Genomic DNA, 17872 nt, shown 5'->3' with positions numbered 1-17872 from the left:
AAGGACACTGTAAAAGATTTATGATATTTTAAGTAATTCCATTTTGTGGAAAAACAAATTCAAAACTGTTTTTATAAAATAAAACTGGTTTAATACACATATTTTAGAAGTTCTACTGAACACACTAAAAATGTTTTAAATTCTGTTGAAGAGTAAGTGCAAGTATATTATTTAATTTAGCAAACAAGACTCAGACCTGTACTTGTTACGGAACACAAAACAATGTCAAAGTGAATATGAGGCTTTATTGATCAAGGCAGGTATGACAAACAAGCAGGTGAGTAATGTAGAATGAGCAGGATGGTAATATTGAATGAAGATACTGACAGTTCTTTTTTTTGCAGATGGATGGAGGAGATCGTGGAGCACACACTTCGGTGAGTATGGTGGAGTGGAATGGAGTCCTGGAGGTGATGAGGCTGGATACAAGGACGCTGGAGACACAGAGGATCGGGAGAGACGTAGGAACGCTGGAATGTTGGAACGTAGAGGTAAGTGGATCAGGTAAGTGAGTCCTTCTCGTAGTTGAGACCAGACAAAGTGCTCTGGTGAAGTGTGTGCTTAAATACTGCTTGTGATGATGAGGTGATGACGTTCAGGTGTGGGTAATTGGTACTCTGGTGATTTTGACCTCTGTGATTGGGTGGTGATGGAGCCTGGCCGATCCCTGACAGCACTGGCCAAGTGTACAATTTTTGCTGGAGTGATTGTGGCCCATTGGTGGCTCAGTTTTAGTACCCAGTCTTGGACCAGTACTGGCTAAGTGTTCAATTTTTGTCAGCATGATTGTGGCCCAATGCCGGCAGTGTCAGCTCAGTTTCAGTACCCAGACGACTTGGAAGTTTTAGAAGTTAAGTTCAAAAGACTAATTGTACTCATTAGATGAACAAAAGTTTTTAAGTTGACTTTAACTGGAGCAAATTAGTTGAGTTAACTTAAGTTAAATGCGACAAGTTTTTTCAAGTTGGCTCATTTTTTTTTATTTTTTCAAGTTGGCTCAATTTTTTTTTTTTTTTTAGTTGTCTTGACAAGAAGTTTTAAGTTCAAAAGATTACCTGGTACTCATTAGATGAACAAAAGTATTTAAGTTGATTTTAACTGGAGTGGATTAGTTGAGTTAACTTAAAAAGTTAAATGCGACAAGTTGCCAACACTTATCTGAAAATGGCAAGAAAACAAATATATTTTTTTAACTTGGTATTTTGTTTTTTTAAAAAACAAAAAACAAACAAACTAAAAAACAAACAAACAAACAAAAAAACAAAAAAAAGACAAAACAATTTTACACTTTGGAACATTATTTCTACCATATGTTGACATTTTATTTTTAGAACTTTACTTGCATTTAACATGTTTTTTATGTATATAAAATGAGTTTTGTAAACTTAATTTGATGCGGACACCAAAATGGTGACGACTCGTCTTTGACCCCTGAACATATTTAGCGTTTATCAGACTTTATTCGTGCATAAAACGAAGTTGCACACTCAAGTTCGTGGCTGCTATAAATTTTATCTACCTACAAGATGGCACAGTTTTTGAGACTTAATGCTTCGAATCTTTTTCTGAAATAACCAGAAAAAAGCTTCAAAGATTTAAGAGGCTTCATTTCTCCATCCCTACAATTAATGTTTTAAAACTTACATTGCCGCAGTAACAAATAGCCTTCCTACACACATTACAGTTTGCAATGTTTTCATTTACAGCTGTAGACTTTAACTAAAACCACAATTTTATTGTGTTAGTCCTTAACATGTCAGGTGGTAACCGTAATCAGCAAGAAATGCTTTATTTTTAATCGGCTTCCCTGTTTTTTTCCAAAAGAATAGTTGAGAATAGTGTGACGGGGTTGAAGACTGTAATAGGTTTGAAGAGAAACATTACCTTCAATTTTATATTTTTACAAAATATTTATATTTTGTCTCTTCATTCTGGGTCAACAGATCTGCATGCACGACACAGTCTTTTTGCTGCTGATGTGGCTGCCATTTATGCTGAATATTTTTTCACAAGGAAGTAACGCAAATAAATGTTGTTAATATTGCCAAAAATTTATACATTGTGCTTTTTTTTTTTTTTTTGTTAAATATTTTCTAAGTACAAATTCAGTGAAGTGCCTCAGGGACATGACAAAATGCATAGTGTACAACAGAGATAAGACATTATTTTATGATAAAAATTATTAAAATGCAATAATTATTTTAATTATTATAATGTACATACCAAATATTGTGAAAAGCTTTTAACAATTCATTGTGGTGAACCAGTCTGCGGGACTGAAATATTACTGAATCCAATGACCCGCATATGAGATGTGAAAGGAGCTGTGAGAAATAGTTCTGTAAAGGCTTATTTTGTACATTAAATTTCATGCTAAATAAAAATCACTGGCATGTGAAAAGCATGGATGTGAGGATCATGCTAATGAACTTTTACTAGTTATCTAACACAGGAATTTAAATCTATTAAGCTGGTTCAACAAAACATTGTTTAACCTTCATTCTCTCCTCAGGTCATTTTGACCAGAAATTAATCTTCTTTTAATTTTTATAAATGGAGCATTCATTGGAATGGACCTTGTCACTTTTGTCACACTTAAAATTTTAATACACAGAAAAAAATACTGGATTTTTGTGATTGTAATAAAAATATTAACAAATCCTTCCCTCGTGGGTAATTTTGACCCCCATAGGAACGGTAAAAGGGGATAATGTTTTGTCAATGTCAAAAAAAAAAAAAAAAAAAAAAAAAAAAATCCACAAAACCTAGCACAATCCAGAACACATTCAAATGAAGGAATGAGTCCATAGATTACCATAGACAATACATCGACAACAAAAATCTTGAAAAGCTCATAGACCATAGACTACAAAACTTTACAAAAATTACAACCTAAAAATGCTCAGAAGTTTCCATAAAATGACTTTGTAATGTCTAAATGCATACCCGAATGCATAAAGAAATAATAGACTGAATTTAGGACCCAGTGGAACAATTAATTTGCTCGATATAGAGCTTTAAGGCCATCTAGTGGCCGTAGTCATGAAATGCCATGTTATTTTTTTTTTCCACAAGAGGTCGGCAGAGACACCCAATGCATTATTGTTAACTGAATATTGCATGTATTGCAGAGTTATTTTGTATTTAAGTGAAAGAATGTGAAAATGTGCTTATTTGTTTTGTTAAAAATTAATTATTGTTAAAATCATGTAATTTAGAGGTAAATAAAATAATAAATAAAAAATCTCTCAAATCTTTTTATTGCATTAAAAAAAGAAAAAAAAATTATAAGAATAAAACAATACAAGCTTCCTGGATCAAAATAAAATAAGTAATGTAATTTTAATGCTTTGGGTCATTTTGACCCACAAGGGAAGGGTGTGTAACTCACGTGAGGAGAGTATGAAATGAGCTTGTTGTATGGACCTAAACCAGTTGAATAAAAATATCCTTAATTTAATTGTTTATTAAATGAACTATTTTTTAATGGAAAAAAATAATTTCAGACATCTCAAAAATATTTAGTCTGTTCAATCTAAAAAAAAAAAAAAAAGGAGCTGAAGTTACTGATTTATGGTGACAAGTTAAAAATATTTTGTGTGAATTATTACCTTGAATTTTTCAGCTTGAATCAATGTTATAATTTTTTTTTTGTGTGTGTAAGTGCAAGCTGTCATTGCAATGCATATAAGAACTAACTAATTTTCACTGTGATAGATGTTAATACATAGGATATGGTTTCTTTCACTGCATACAGCACAGCAGTAACATATTCTCGCTTTGCAAATTAGCACAAACTTCCACTGCATGCAAGAAACATTTTTAGTAAGTGAACTCTACTCGTTGCATTGCATATAAGATCAAAGTCACATTGTGATAGAAGCAATAAAACATGATGTCCTATCTTGCATTGTGTACAAGCACTAACATTTTCTTGCTGTGCATATTATCTAAGATAAGTTCTTATTCCATTGCAAAAAAGCACTAACTTCAATTGCAAGACAGTCTCAAACGTTCTCGCTTGTTTTACATACAATAATTTTCACGATTAACAATAAGATATGCTTTTTTCATTACATTGCGTAGAAGTAACATTCTTGCTGTGCATATAAGCTCTAACGGATAAGTATGGGATTAAATTCTCGCCTAAAGTATTGTGGTCACGGATCAAAAAATAACCGTGAATCAAAAATGTAAAAAAACATGTAAAAATATATTGCACAAACTAAAAAAAATAATGCAAAATGATCAGAATAGCAAAGAATGTGGTCACGGATCAAAATGTAATAAGCGTGAATAGAAAAATTAAAAGCTCATTTGAATCAAAACTTGAATCAAAACTTTAAACACATTGAAAATTATATTGCACAAATCTTAAACTTGTTTGTGTTCTTAAAAGTTATTTTCCTTGGTTTTATTACTCTGTACTTTGCACTCTCTTACATTTTCTGCTCATATTTTATTCTTTTGTATGCTTGTGCTGTTTTTCTCTTTGCTCTTCTTTCCATGTTCTGCTCTTGTTTTTCCAAATGTTGCAGTTTGAGTTTCATGTAAATTAGGGCAGGCTTAAGCGTTACCATTGGTCCACTAGGTTGACAGCTCCTCCTCTAGCCAATCAATCGAAGAGAGGGAGATGACATCACTTCAATGCGACTCATGGCTACTGACGCTCACACTCAAACAGGCAAAGAATATACACTAACAAGAAGCGAAACTTAATAGAACGTTCCATTGCAACAGACACAGCAATGCATCATGTTCTGTAAGATTATGTTTGTAGTGTGATCCAGCGGGTTAAAACATATATATTTCAGAGGAGTAATATACTCCACTTTAATCCCCTGGATCACGCTACAAACATGATGATCTTAATTTTATTAATTATTAATTTACTATTGATAGTAAATATGTAAAGTTGCATAAAATGGAAATACTCAATAAAGTAGGCTAACTACGTTACCTTAGATGTGTAATGGTTGGATTCCACAACTGATAATATAAAACATATATAGGCTAAGACAATACAACATTTACTGTAGGTGTCATAAAATTTACTGAATTTGAGAAATTTTCTATTGCGTTCCTGATTTGGCTGTGAGATTCGCCGATTTTGGGTGCGTAAGATGTGATGGATTCTGTTGTCCAGTTAGCATTTTCACCCCAAAATGGCTGCCGCGCTACCGAAGCGACACCTAATGGCTGTTACCCAAAAAGCATCAGAGTTTTGCCTCTTGGGTTCTATACTCTTTGATACAGCGGAAGATAACAGTTTGATTTGAAACTTTACAAGGACTTTCAAGCTGTAAAGCTATCTGAACTGTGGACATACAGTGGGTACGGAAAGTATTCAGACCCCCTTAAATTTTTCACTCTTTGTTATATTGCAGCCATTTGCTAAAATCATTTAAGTTCATTTTTTTTTCCTCATTAATGTACACACAGCACCCCATATTGACAGAAAAACACAGAATTGTTGACATTTTTGCAGATTTATTAAAAAAGAAAAACTAAAATATCACATGGTCCTAAGTATTCAGACCCTTTGCTGTGACACTCATATATTTAACTCAGGTGCTGTCCATTTCTTCTGATCATCCTTGAGATGGTTCTACACCTTCATTTGAGTCCAGCTGTGTTTGATTATACTGATTGGACTTGATTAGGAAAGCCACACACCTGTCTATATAAGACCTTACAGCTCACAGTGCATGTCAGAGCAAATGAGAATCATGAGGTCAAAAGAACTGCCTGAAGAGCTCAGAGACAGAATTGTGGCAAGGCACAGATCTGGCCATGGTTACAAAAAAAATTCTGCTGCACTTAAGGTTCCTAAGAGCACAGTGGCCTCCATAATCCTTAAATGGAAGACGTTTGGGACGACCAGAACCCTTCCTAGAGCTGGCCGTCCGGCCAAACTGAGCTATCGGGGGAGAAGAGCCTTGGTGAGAGAGGTAAAGAAGAACCCAAAGATCACTGTGGCTGAGCTCCAGAGATGCAGTCGGGAGATGGGAGAAAGTTGTAGAAAGTCAACCATCACTGCAGCCCTCCACCAGTCGGGGCTTTATGGCAGAGTGGCCCGACGGAAGCCTCTCCTCAGTGCAAGACACATGAAAATACACCTGAAGGACTCCAAGATGGTGAGAAATAAGATTCTTTGGTCTGATGAGACCAAGATAGAACTTTTTGGCCTTAATTCTAAGTGGTATGTGTGGAGAAAACCAGGCACTGCTCATCACCTGTCCAATACAGTCCCAACAGTGAAGCATGGTGGTGGCAGCATCATGCTGTGGGGGTGTTTTTCAGCTGCAGGGACAGGACGACTGGTTGCAATCGAGGGAAAGATGAATGCGGCCAAGTACAGGGATATCCTGGACGAAAACCTTATCCAGAGTGCTCAGGACCTCAGACTGGGCCGAAGGTTTACCTTCCAACAAGACAATGACCCTAAGCACACAGCTAAAATAACGAAGGAGTGGCTTCACAACAACTCTGTGACTGTTCTTGAATGGCCCAGCCAGAGCCCTGACTTAAACCCAACCGAGCATCTCTGGAGAGACCTAAAAATGGCTGTCCACCAACGTTTACCATCCAACCTGACAGAACTGGAGAGGATCTGCAAGGAGGAATGGCAGAGGATCCCCAAATCCAGGTGTGAAAAACTTGTTGCATCTTTTCCAAAAAGACTTATGGCTGTATTAGATCAAAAGGGTGCTTCTACTAAATACTGAGCAAAGGGTCTGAATACTTAGGACCATGTGATATTTCAGTTTTTCTTTTTTAATAAATCTGCAAAAATGTCAACAATTCTGTGTGTTTCTGTCAATATGGGGTGATGTGTGTACATTAATGAGGAAAAAAAAAATGAACATAAATGATTTTAGCAAATGGCTGCAATATAACAAAGAGTGAAAAATTTAAGGGGGTCTGAATACTTTCCGTACCCACTGTATACAAATAATTCCTCTTTTTGAGATGCATGAGATACTCTTTTTAATGTGCACTCTTGTTATGATTGTTAATCTTTGTTCATAATAGGGCTGGGCGATATGGCCAAAAAGTCATATCTCTGTATTTTTTGGCTAAATGGTGATATACGGTATATATCTCGGTATTTTCTACATTTTTCTATTTGGGTTTAGAAAAAAAATAATCTGTATTTACTTTTTAAAAAATCTTAATTTAACATACTGCCTAATGTCCTATAAACAGTGTTTATATTAAAAGCTATTAATACAAATATAGTGAATGTAACCATGTAGTCTGGCACACTAATAGGCCTACAGATGTGCAAAAAAGAGAAAGTTACTTTACATTCTAACATTCTAACATTACAATCTAAAAATAAAAATAATGCTTTTTAAAGCAGAAGTTAAATTCACTAGACTAAAAATTAAAATAAAAACAATAGCACAGACTAATTAGCTATACATTTATTTATATATATATATATATATATAATATGTTACTGCTATCATAAAAATACACTTACTTGTAGGTTTAAAATTCTACATATGGCACATTTATTGTTCAACAACAAACATTTTATCAAAATGTATATTTTAGTCAGAATTTTGGAGATCCCATTCTATTGAGCTCCGTCTGTTTGGCATGAATGTGCGCGGCGGCGCTCGTTCACGGAAGTCTATGAAGTTTAGAGGAGAATTAGATTCGCTAGCAGAAGGCTCGTCCACTTCTGACAGCAAAATGGCCATATTGTATGACTTTCTAACATTTACAGATGGAGAATATACCTGTGAAATGTAAGTTATGCGCTTAGGAAAACACCACATCACAAAAGCATTAAACAGCACAAATATCTGTCAAAACATGAATCTGTCAGAGCATCTGACGGGGCAAGCCGCTTTAAACGATAGGCCTACGTGTTAACTATATCTTAATCTTACGAGTTATTTTTAAAGCCCTTAATATTAAGCATGTCTCATGTTTAGGCCACATTGTATTATGAATTTCCCCCGCAGCAGCACTCTGCGACATCCACCGCTGTTTTTTCAGATGCGCTCGTATAAAACTACTGTATATCGATATAAACGGTATCGCCTCATTCCGTATCGTATATTAGAAATATATCGGTATATCGTACAAACTCGGTATACCGCCCAGCCCTAGTTCATAATATATGGTATTTGGTGTAAAAATATTACTTGGCTCATGATGCTAATATGCTAAGGCTACTGTAGCTAATATACTTCTTAATTGTTGTTTTTAAACGATCATAGGTAACCTGGGGTCCGTTCTTCGTACCTTGCTTAATACATCTGAGATGATTTGACAGATGCTAGATCTTCGAATCGTGATAACTGAACTCTGGCTAATTTGGTTCTTCAAACGAATTTGCGGATTGGATTAAAATATCTGGATTATGTTGTCTAAGATTACTGTGCGTTCTCGTGTTCCCTGAAAAGGGCAGATGTATCGATACTCGAAACCATGATCAGCAATGCAGTGATTGGCTGGGGTCAAGGCGGCAACGTAATGACATCATATATTTAAAAAAGACACCTGATAAAAAAACTTGGTGAATTTCTAGACATTTATAAGGAAACAGCCAAGCGAATAAAATGACAGAAGAACGACATAAATGTTATAATAGATAAATGAAATTTGCACTTTTTTTTTTTTTTTTTTTTTTTTTTTAATACATGATTACCCAATTATTTAGGCTAGGCTATATTTGCAATTTCTAGTATTTGTACCGGCACTTTTTATTTCAATGTTGTAATTAGCAACTAATTTACCTTTGAAGCAGATTTGACAGCATTAATTAAAGTTTCTTAAGGGTTAAGATCAAGTTATCTGCATCTCCTGCGCTTCATCAAGCCACTCCCATAATAGCTGTCACGGTTCAAATTAATGCACGCACGGCATAGACTATCTGTACATCATGTCCAATAAAATTATTAGGTAATTATTCCCTCACGAATTAATCTCTCAATGAGTAAAACTGTCTGTGTCTATATTATGATATACGACACGACATTATTGTCCCTGGTTTACGTTAGGTACTCTTGTGGGAAAGTAGCAGTGGACGAACTTTGAGCATCACCTCAGCTTAAAAAGATGCAATCTAATTCTGTTTACATGAAATAAGCCTGCCCCCAAGCAGGTTTAAGATTACGGACTTGTTGCTATGACAGCAAGTCCAGGATGAGCGTCGAAGAACCGAACAATCCAAGATAATTCCAAATCGTCATCAATCAAATCCAGCTAACTGAGTTAGCAACGTACGAAGAACGGACCCCTGGTGAATTAATTCTAAGACTGAATGTATCATTTCTGCATTGACTATGATAGTGTTACAGAGGTGATAGTTACAGAAACCAGTTGGATTTGATATGCAGTAATTTATTCACATACTTATTGTGTTTATTTACATAACTACATAATTGCATAATACTATAAGATTAATGGATGCGAATCACAAATGATCGAGTCAACTCTAAGTTTTGTTAAGCTGTGACGTTTGACCCCCTTCTTGTAATTCACCTCATGGCTCCGACTGGTTTGGACAACCTAGCCTTTTTGTCACATTTTATTACCCCCAAAGAGACTAACCACAAACATAAACTTTCTTATGGCACCTATGGGAGATCCAAGGTGCTAGATTGACCTCCTGTTGGGCTAGAGACAGACTGGGTGACGCCAGGAGACAACCCAATATACACACACACACACACACACATATACAGGTGATGGTCATATAATTAGAATATCATCAAAAAGTTGATTTATTTCACTAATTCCATTCAAAAAGTGAAACTTGTATATTATATTCATTCATTACACGCAGACTGATATATTTCAAATGTTTATTTCTTTTAATTTTGATGATTATAACTGACAACTAAGGAAAATCCCAAATTCAGTATCTCAGAAAATTAGAATATTGTAAAAAGGTTCAATATTGAAGACACCTGGTACCACACTTTAATCAGCTAATTAACTCAAACCACCTGCAAAGGCCTTTAAATGGTCTCTCAGTCTAGTTCTGTAGGCTACACAATCATGGGGAAGACTGCTGACTTGACAGTTGTCCAAAAGACGACCATTGACACCTTGCACAAGGAGGGCAAGACACAAAAGGTCATTGCAAAAGAGGCTGGCTGTTCACAGAGCTCTGTGTCCAAGCACATTAATAGAGAGGCGAAGGGAAGGAAAAGATGTGGTAGAAAAAAGTGTACAAGCAATAGGGATAACCGCACCCTGGAGAGGATTGTGAAACAAAACCCATTCAAAAATGTGGGGGAGATTCACGAAGAGTGGACTGCAGCTGGAGTCAGTGCTTCAAGAACCACTACGCACAGACGTATGCAAGACATGGGTTTCAGCTGTCGCATTCCTTGTGTCAAGCCACTCTTGAACAACAGACAGCGTCAGAAGCGTCTCGCCTGGGCTAAAGACAAAAAGGACTGGACTGCTGCTGAGTGGTCCAAAGTTATGTTCTCTGATGAAAGTAAATTTTGCATTTCCTTTGGAAATCAGGGTCCCAGAGTCTGGAGGAAGAGAGGAGAGGCACACAATCCACGTTGCTCGAGGTCCAGTGTAAAGTTTCCACAGTCAGTGATGGTTTGGGGTGCCATGTCATCTGCTGGTGTTGGTCCACTGTGTTTTCTGAGGTCCAAGGTCAACGCAGCCGTATACCAGTAAGTTTTAGAGCACTTCATGCTTCCTGCTGCTGACCAACTTTATGGAGATGCAGATTTCATTTTCCAACAGGACTTGGCACCTGCACACAGTGCCAAAGCTACTAGTACCTGGTTTAAGGACCATGGCATCCCTGTTCTTAATTGGCCAGCAAACTCGCCTGACCTTAACCCCACAGAAAATCTATAGGGTATTGTGAAGAGGAAGATGCGATATGCCAGACCCAACAATGCAGAAGAGCTGAAGGCCACTATCAGAGCAACCTGGGCTCTTATAACACCTGAGCAGTGCCACAGACTGATCGACTCCATGCCACGCCGCATTGCTGCAGTAATTCAGGCAAAAGGAGCCCCAACTAAGTATTGAGTGCTGTACATGCACATACTTTTCATGTTCATACTTTTCAGTTGGCCAAGATTTCTAAAAATCCTTTCTTTGTATTGGTCTTAAGTAATATTCTAATTTTCTGAGATACTGAATTTGGGATTTTCCTTAGTTGTCAGTTATAATCATCAAAATTAAAAGAAATAAACATTTGAAATATATCAGTCTGTGTGTAATGAATGAATATAATATACAAGTTTCACTTTTTGAATGGAATTATTGAAATAAATCAACTTTTTGATGTTATTCTAATTATATGACCAGCACCTGTGTGTGTGTGTGTGTGTGTGTGTGTATGTATGTATGTATATATATATATGTATGTATATATATATATATATATATATATATATATATATATATAATAGAGAGAGAGAGAGAGAGACAGAGAGAAAAACTATTATAATCCAACTTATAAGTTAACCATCCTTTCTGGAAAGTATATGGTGTATCCCTTTATGTATGCATGTCCCCATGTGTAATTAGCCTAGTTGTGATTTTTAGTTATTCAAGAATAAGTTTAAATGCTTGTAATCATATGTGTGCTTTCTTAATGTCTTTGTCATCCTATCGTTTAGTTTTGTTCTAAACCCCTATGAATGCTTTAATCAACTGTGTATGTTATGTTACTATAAATTGTTTTATTCTACTTTTAAAGTATTTTTGAGAAAAACGTACCCAGATCTGACACCTCATCAGCTATGCAAATTAGACCATAAAACCAGACAAAGAAGATATTTCCCGCTACAGAATTCACGCTGGCGATTGGCCAGTCAAAACTTGAGATGTTTTGCTATATAACGAACCAACGCGTCTTCACCAGTAGCTTAGCTTGACTTTGTTTTCCAGTTCGTCTTCTTTTGACCAGTCTTCATTTGTCCGTCCTCACCTTGGACCTGCGAGGCGGACTTCTTCTTTCTTATTTTCCAGCAATCTTACTTTTGAGTTAAACCTTGTTTGAACATCCCGCCGAAGACCCTCCCGGGAGAAATGACCAATCGCTCGAGCTCGAAACGCGCTGAAACCTCTGTAGAATGACGTGCGTTTCTTGAACTACAGCATCCAAAATTGCCAATGCAAGTATAAGAAAACATTTCTTCTGCTGCATTTTAAAGCTTACATTTGCTGAACTGATTGTGCTGGCTTTCAAAGGTTTTAACTGTCTGTAATTTGCCATTCTGTGATCATCTCTGTTTTCTCTGACTTTACTTTTGTTTCATTATATGTTTGTATTCTCTGTTAGTTAGTCGTATATGTATTTGTATGTATTCGTATTCGTTTCACACATTAAATCCATTATATTCATGCTTTAATGTTTCTGTTGCTGCTCATTAAGAAAATCAAGTCACTTCTATGTTCCAATTTTGCTAACTGCTTTATACTTTAGTGCTAGAATAGGATGTTATTTCTCGTGGCCAGAAGAATAATTTCCTTCGTAATAGTTGATAAGGAAAATTGGACTGGTAGTTTGCTGGACAAACTAGACCAGTCTTTCTAAAATTAACTTTAAACTAGAACTCTATATATATATATATATATATATATATATATATATATATATATATATATATATATATATATATATATAGTTAATTATAATCCACTGTAATTAATTTACCATATATGCATAATTCCCTTTTATTAACATTTTAGCCAATTGTTAACCGTTAAAAAAACCCGTTTTTTTTTCTTTTTCTTTTTGCTGCTTCTGGACCCTGGTTGGCTGTGGCATACTAGTCCCTGCCATGTGCGGTTTTGATTAGTTGTGGGTGGGTGTGATGTGGGGCCGGGGGCCTTGGGCTTTCGCCCTCCAGCTTGTACTTTCACCTGGGATTTCTTGTCTCTGGCTGGCTCAGCACTTGTCTCGCTGTTTTAATGCTTCACATATTAGATGAGGTGCACACACACATTCATTTGGAGCATAAAATAAGTTTAAAGCAAAAAAAAAAAAAAAAAAAAAATGCACACACATAGGGTAAGTGTGGCGTGGGCGTGGCGGCCTGGGCTTTGCACTGGGCTGGTTCCATGCTACACACCATGCTTTTTTTAATGCATTATACACTAGTTGACATAAACATATCATGAGTATAACAATAAAAGCAGCCATATTTATAAAAAACAAAACAAAAAAACAAAACAAAAAAACAACACAGACAGGGTAAGCGTGGCATGTGTGGTACGGCTGGGGATGGGTATGGATTTTGGGACCCGCAGCACCGCACCTTGATAGCCCGTTGCAACATGACGCTGACGGGGGTCTATCCTATGCCATGGCCATGAGGGGAATAGAGGCAGCTTTATAATATCTTATTATTAATAGCTGTATCAATATTACCATTATTAATACTATTATTATTATTATTATTAATAATAATAATAATAATAATAATAATATCACTGCCATTGCAACTACTACTATTTTCATTACTATTAATGGCTGTATCAAGATTACCATTATTAATATTATTATTATTATTGCTATTACTATTATCTTTATTTTTCCTCTTCCTGATCCTTTAACCTCCCCCTCATTCCGGATGAAATGAGTATATTTGTTAATGTTTATCTGTACTACTACTGCTAATACTATTATTTGTCATTTCTTATTAATTGGATTTTTTGCGTGTGATACTATTATTATCTTCATCATTATTATTGTCAATTTTTTTTAATTTTTTTTTTTATAATTATTATTTATTTATTTATTTTTTTCCTCTTTGATATATATTTTTTTCTTAACTCTGGTTATGTCTGTTGTAATTTCCTTCATGCTCTTTTATTCATATATTTCCACTCCCACACCCAGTTACACTTAGTTATATATACACACACACACACACACACACACACACACATACCCAAATCATACTGGCTGTTATGTATGTTTTGTTGGTCTTTGTATTTGTATTTTGCATTTAATTTCTTTTTTGTAAATATTGTAATTGTCTGTTTGCATAATAAAAAAAAAAAAAAAAAAAAAAACAATTGTATTTTTCATGTGTTCGTATTCAAACTTCAGTTCTGACCGCAATCGTGGGCAAAATACAAACAACACTCATGTGCTTGTTGTGCTGAGGGAAACATACATACGGCTCGCGTGTCCGAACGCAGAGGTAAATGAACAGCACATTTGCAGCACAGACATTTGAAATATCCGCTGTAATGCGATCTCATGCGAACATATTTTCCATTTGTGCTGGTAGATTACAGCAAAACAATCCACATGCACCCAAACTTCTGCTCTGGTTGCGTCTCAGGGAAACGCTTTTTTGTTGTAGCACTGAGGAAACAAACACAACTATACGACCCATGTCTCTGAATGACAAGAGACAGGGGCAAGAGAAGTGATACTTCCTCATGCATAATACCGCAATTATAATCTTATGCATACTACAGCGCAGTGATTGGATTGAATGTGCTTTTTCTCATTAACAAATGCAGAAACTGTTGACGTCAGCATGTTCAACCAGCCCATACTGGATTTTGTGACGTTGCTCCGACTTTGCTTTTCAAACCGGAAGACAGAAATCGCTCTGAAAAATGCAAAAATAACTAATTTCAAATTATAAATAAAATTAATGAGTACCTTTAGTGTTTTCAATGATGTGCAGCCTATACATATCTGTTCACAGCACAAAAAGATTGTTCTGGGGTTTCATGACCCTTTAAATTCCCTTTCCAACAAGGGAATTCACTTTCTCCCCCTTGTGGACACTCCCCAGATAAGTCAATTCCCTCCCCTTTTCTTCTTTTATTTTTAAATTTTTATTTTACTTTATTTTTAATTTTTAATTTTTTCTCTTTCTCTCTTGAATTATTTTACTTTGGAATTCCTTCCTTTTAATTCCTTATCTTTTTATTTTATTCACATTTATTTCTTCATCCTATTTTTATTTGTTTAATATCATTCTCACACTCAAGTCTCCCTTATTTTATACACTTATTTAAATTTAATTAAACAAAGTTTAATTTAAATTTAAAATTAAGTTTCGGTATCATCAAATGGCATTTGCTCATTAAGGAGCACTCCCCCTTGGGGGCATTCTCAAATAGGAAAGGCTTTTTCCTCTTTTCCTCCCATTCTCTTACTCTATGTACTTATTTAAATTTAAATCAAGTCCTCTGAAATTTTGCTTATTTCTACTTGGCTTTTTCTCTTTTATTCTGATTCTCTTATTTTATACACTTATTTAAATTTAATTAAACAGAGTTTTTAATTTGAATTTAAACCAAGTGCCTCTGAACTGTTTTACTTTGCTTTATTGTTTATTTCTATATTGCTTTTTAGCTAGTTTATTCTGATTGTCTTTAGAGACCCCAGTTCTTCTGCCCTACACACTTAATTATTTAAATTTGGTTTAAGCAAGATTTAAATTTAGATTTAAATTTACAATTAAGTTGTATTTATTTGACCATTTGTGTACTTGCAGATAGTGCCCCCTCTAGTGCTCGGTGGTGAGGCGACGGTTGTGTCAGTGAGTTTCAGTGAGTGGAGTCGCCTGGCCTGGCGGATCCGGCACTGGCTGTTTGTGAATTGTGGACATTTCTGACCTCGTACCACGGGCGACATGCGGGTGACATCAGCAATTGGGTACTCTAGGTGCAGGGAGGCAACAAGTCCAGGCTGACAACAAGGGCAATTTTGGTTAATTACCCTGATTAGGCTTCTGCATGACGAAACCGCCCGTTTAGAGTAACTGCCCGTTAAGGGGACAGACTCTGGGTTCAGGGGAAACCTAATTTTGACCCGTCAGTCTGGCCGTTGGCAAAAAAAAACTTCGCCTGAGTACATTTGCAAACCTACCAATTGTGCTAAAAGTCACTGTTTGAGTGGTCGCATCGTGGTACAAAAGGGAACAGAGTGCCCAGGGACACTGCAGTCGAGTGTTGGAGCGTCAAGGGAAGGTTGGCTCTACCACTGATTCCTCACCTGAGCAATAGCAATTCACACCAGGCCTAGATAAATGACATACAGTCCATTCACTTATTAAAAGCCATAGGATATTAGATATTCTCTGATCATTTAAGTGTTTGGCCAACCCCTTCTACTCTTAAGCCATACCATCTCTCTAGGTTTTATAACTCGACAGCGCCCTCGTCAGGCCTGTCATAAACCCTTGCCATGATAGGAAGCTTAAGTTTTGCTTCTCCCCTCTTTCCCTTTCTGCTCTTATTTTATTTTTGTTTATTGCTTTTAATTTTTTTTGTTCTGTTTTCTCATTAATCGCCTCTATTTTGTCCTGTTCTATTGGCTTTTCTGTTGTGTTTGTTTCTTTCAGTTCACGTAAAGGCAGAGCCTGTGAGAGCCATCACGGAAAGCTGAATAATAGATAGACGACCGAGCAGCCAGAGTCATTAGAGGACTCGTTGAGCTACCGCCTGTCAAAATCTTTATTTAAATCCGGCACTCACCCACACAAATTGGCCCCGCGTGGCCATTCTCGGCTATCGACGATAAGTGTCTGGCCTACATTCCACTAACTGTCTGCACCAGTTAGTCGAAATCACACACAAAGTTTACCTAATTACGTATTATCGTAACTTGCTAATCCTGCACGGGCTTGCATTGGTTATTTTTGTGCTGTCTTTCTCTCGCCAACAGTAAGCCACTATGTCCCGAGCATCTAGCCCTGACACCCACTGGGACCATCTTGAGACCTGGTTGGGTGCCATGACCAACACGTTCCTGTCCAACGCCGCTGGTGCAAGCTAGCAAGGAATATTCCCACTTTTACCCCAAACCCTGCAAGAGGCCACGACGTGCACGCGTACCTGCAGGACATTGACTTTCTGTTGCAAAATCTGGCCAACTTGAATGCATGGGACAGATTGTATCTACTCCGAATCACGTCCAGCCGTGATGTGCGCAGTTTTCTAGATCGGCAGCCAGAAGCTGTCGAATCAGACTACCAGCAGCTGCGACAGGTTTTGATCAAAGAGTTTTCTGACCCTGAATTGGACCAAGGGCTCCTCGCTGCCATGGACCTTAAACAGGGCCAACTGGAAACCCCACAAGCTTACTACAACCGACTACGAAGGGCCTACTTCGGAGCATGTAACGAGCCGGGAATGGAGGAAGATTTCAACTTCAGAACACTGTTTCTCTGAAATCTGCATCCTGCGGTGAGTCACCACCTAGGAGTACTGGCCTGCCCACGCAGCATGTCCACTCAACAGCTGTGAGACTTAGTCTACAAAGCGTATGCTAAACAAAAGACTGCTTCAGAAAAGACTGTTAAAAATCCAACCATTTACCCAGTCTCTGATCACTGTCCAGAACTGGCCCTAGAGGGCGCACACGCACACCACAGTGACAGACCATTTAACAGAGAGTCAAGACCATTCACAGTCAGCAGAGGGCAGCCTCACTATGAGGGTGCCCGTCCCAAACACCAGACTGGGCGCTCTGAAAGATTCTGGGACAAGCCATGTCCAACAACCCAAAGCCGGCCGACAGTCCAGAAATGGCAGACCCTCATCGGCCAGAACGTCAAGCCCTGACTGCCAGCAGCAGAACGCCTCTCGACATGCACCGAAGCCCAAGTCCGAGCTCTCACAGGAGCAGAACAATGCAGCTATGTCTGAGTCTGCAGAGATCCTGAAGGTTCTTAAAGAGCTGATCCAGAAAAAGCCCGGCAAGGAAGACAAGAAGGACAAGCCGGACTCCTTGTGACTAGGAGTAAGGCCTGCCCCCAACATCCACCCTGACAGCCCTCCGACAGAACCTAACACCCAGATTCCTGCTGACCAGATACTGGCCACAGAACCAGCTAACGCATCACCAAGTGACAGCGTCACCCAGTCACCTCAGCTGACGGCTGCACAC

The 17872-nt window shown here is 37.2% G+C and overlaps 1 protein-coding gene across 1 annotated transcript in view; it reads right to left on the bottom strand.

Moving 5' to 3' along the window:
- The window catches only part of LOC127501090 (uncharacterized), a 279778-nt gene that overhangs the window by 9701 nt on the left and 252205 nt on the right, over positions 1-17872 (bottom strand). The window lies entirely within an intron of this gene.

Source organism: Ctenopharyngodon idella, chromosome 19 (assembly GCF_019924925.1).
Source record: "Ctenopharyngodon idella isolate HZGC_01 chromosome 19, HZGC01, whole genome shotgun sequence".
Lineage (NCBI taxonomy): Eukaryota > Metazoa > Chordata > Actinopteri > Cypriniformes > Xenocyprididae > Ctenopharyngodon > Ctenopharyngodon idella.
Note: the sequence above shows the minus strand (reverse complement) of the source record. Positions and strands in the feature narration are given on the sequence as shown.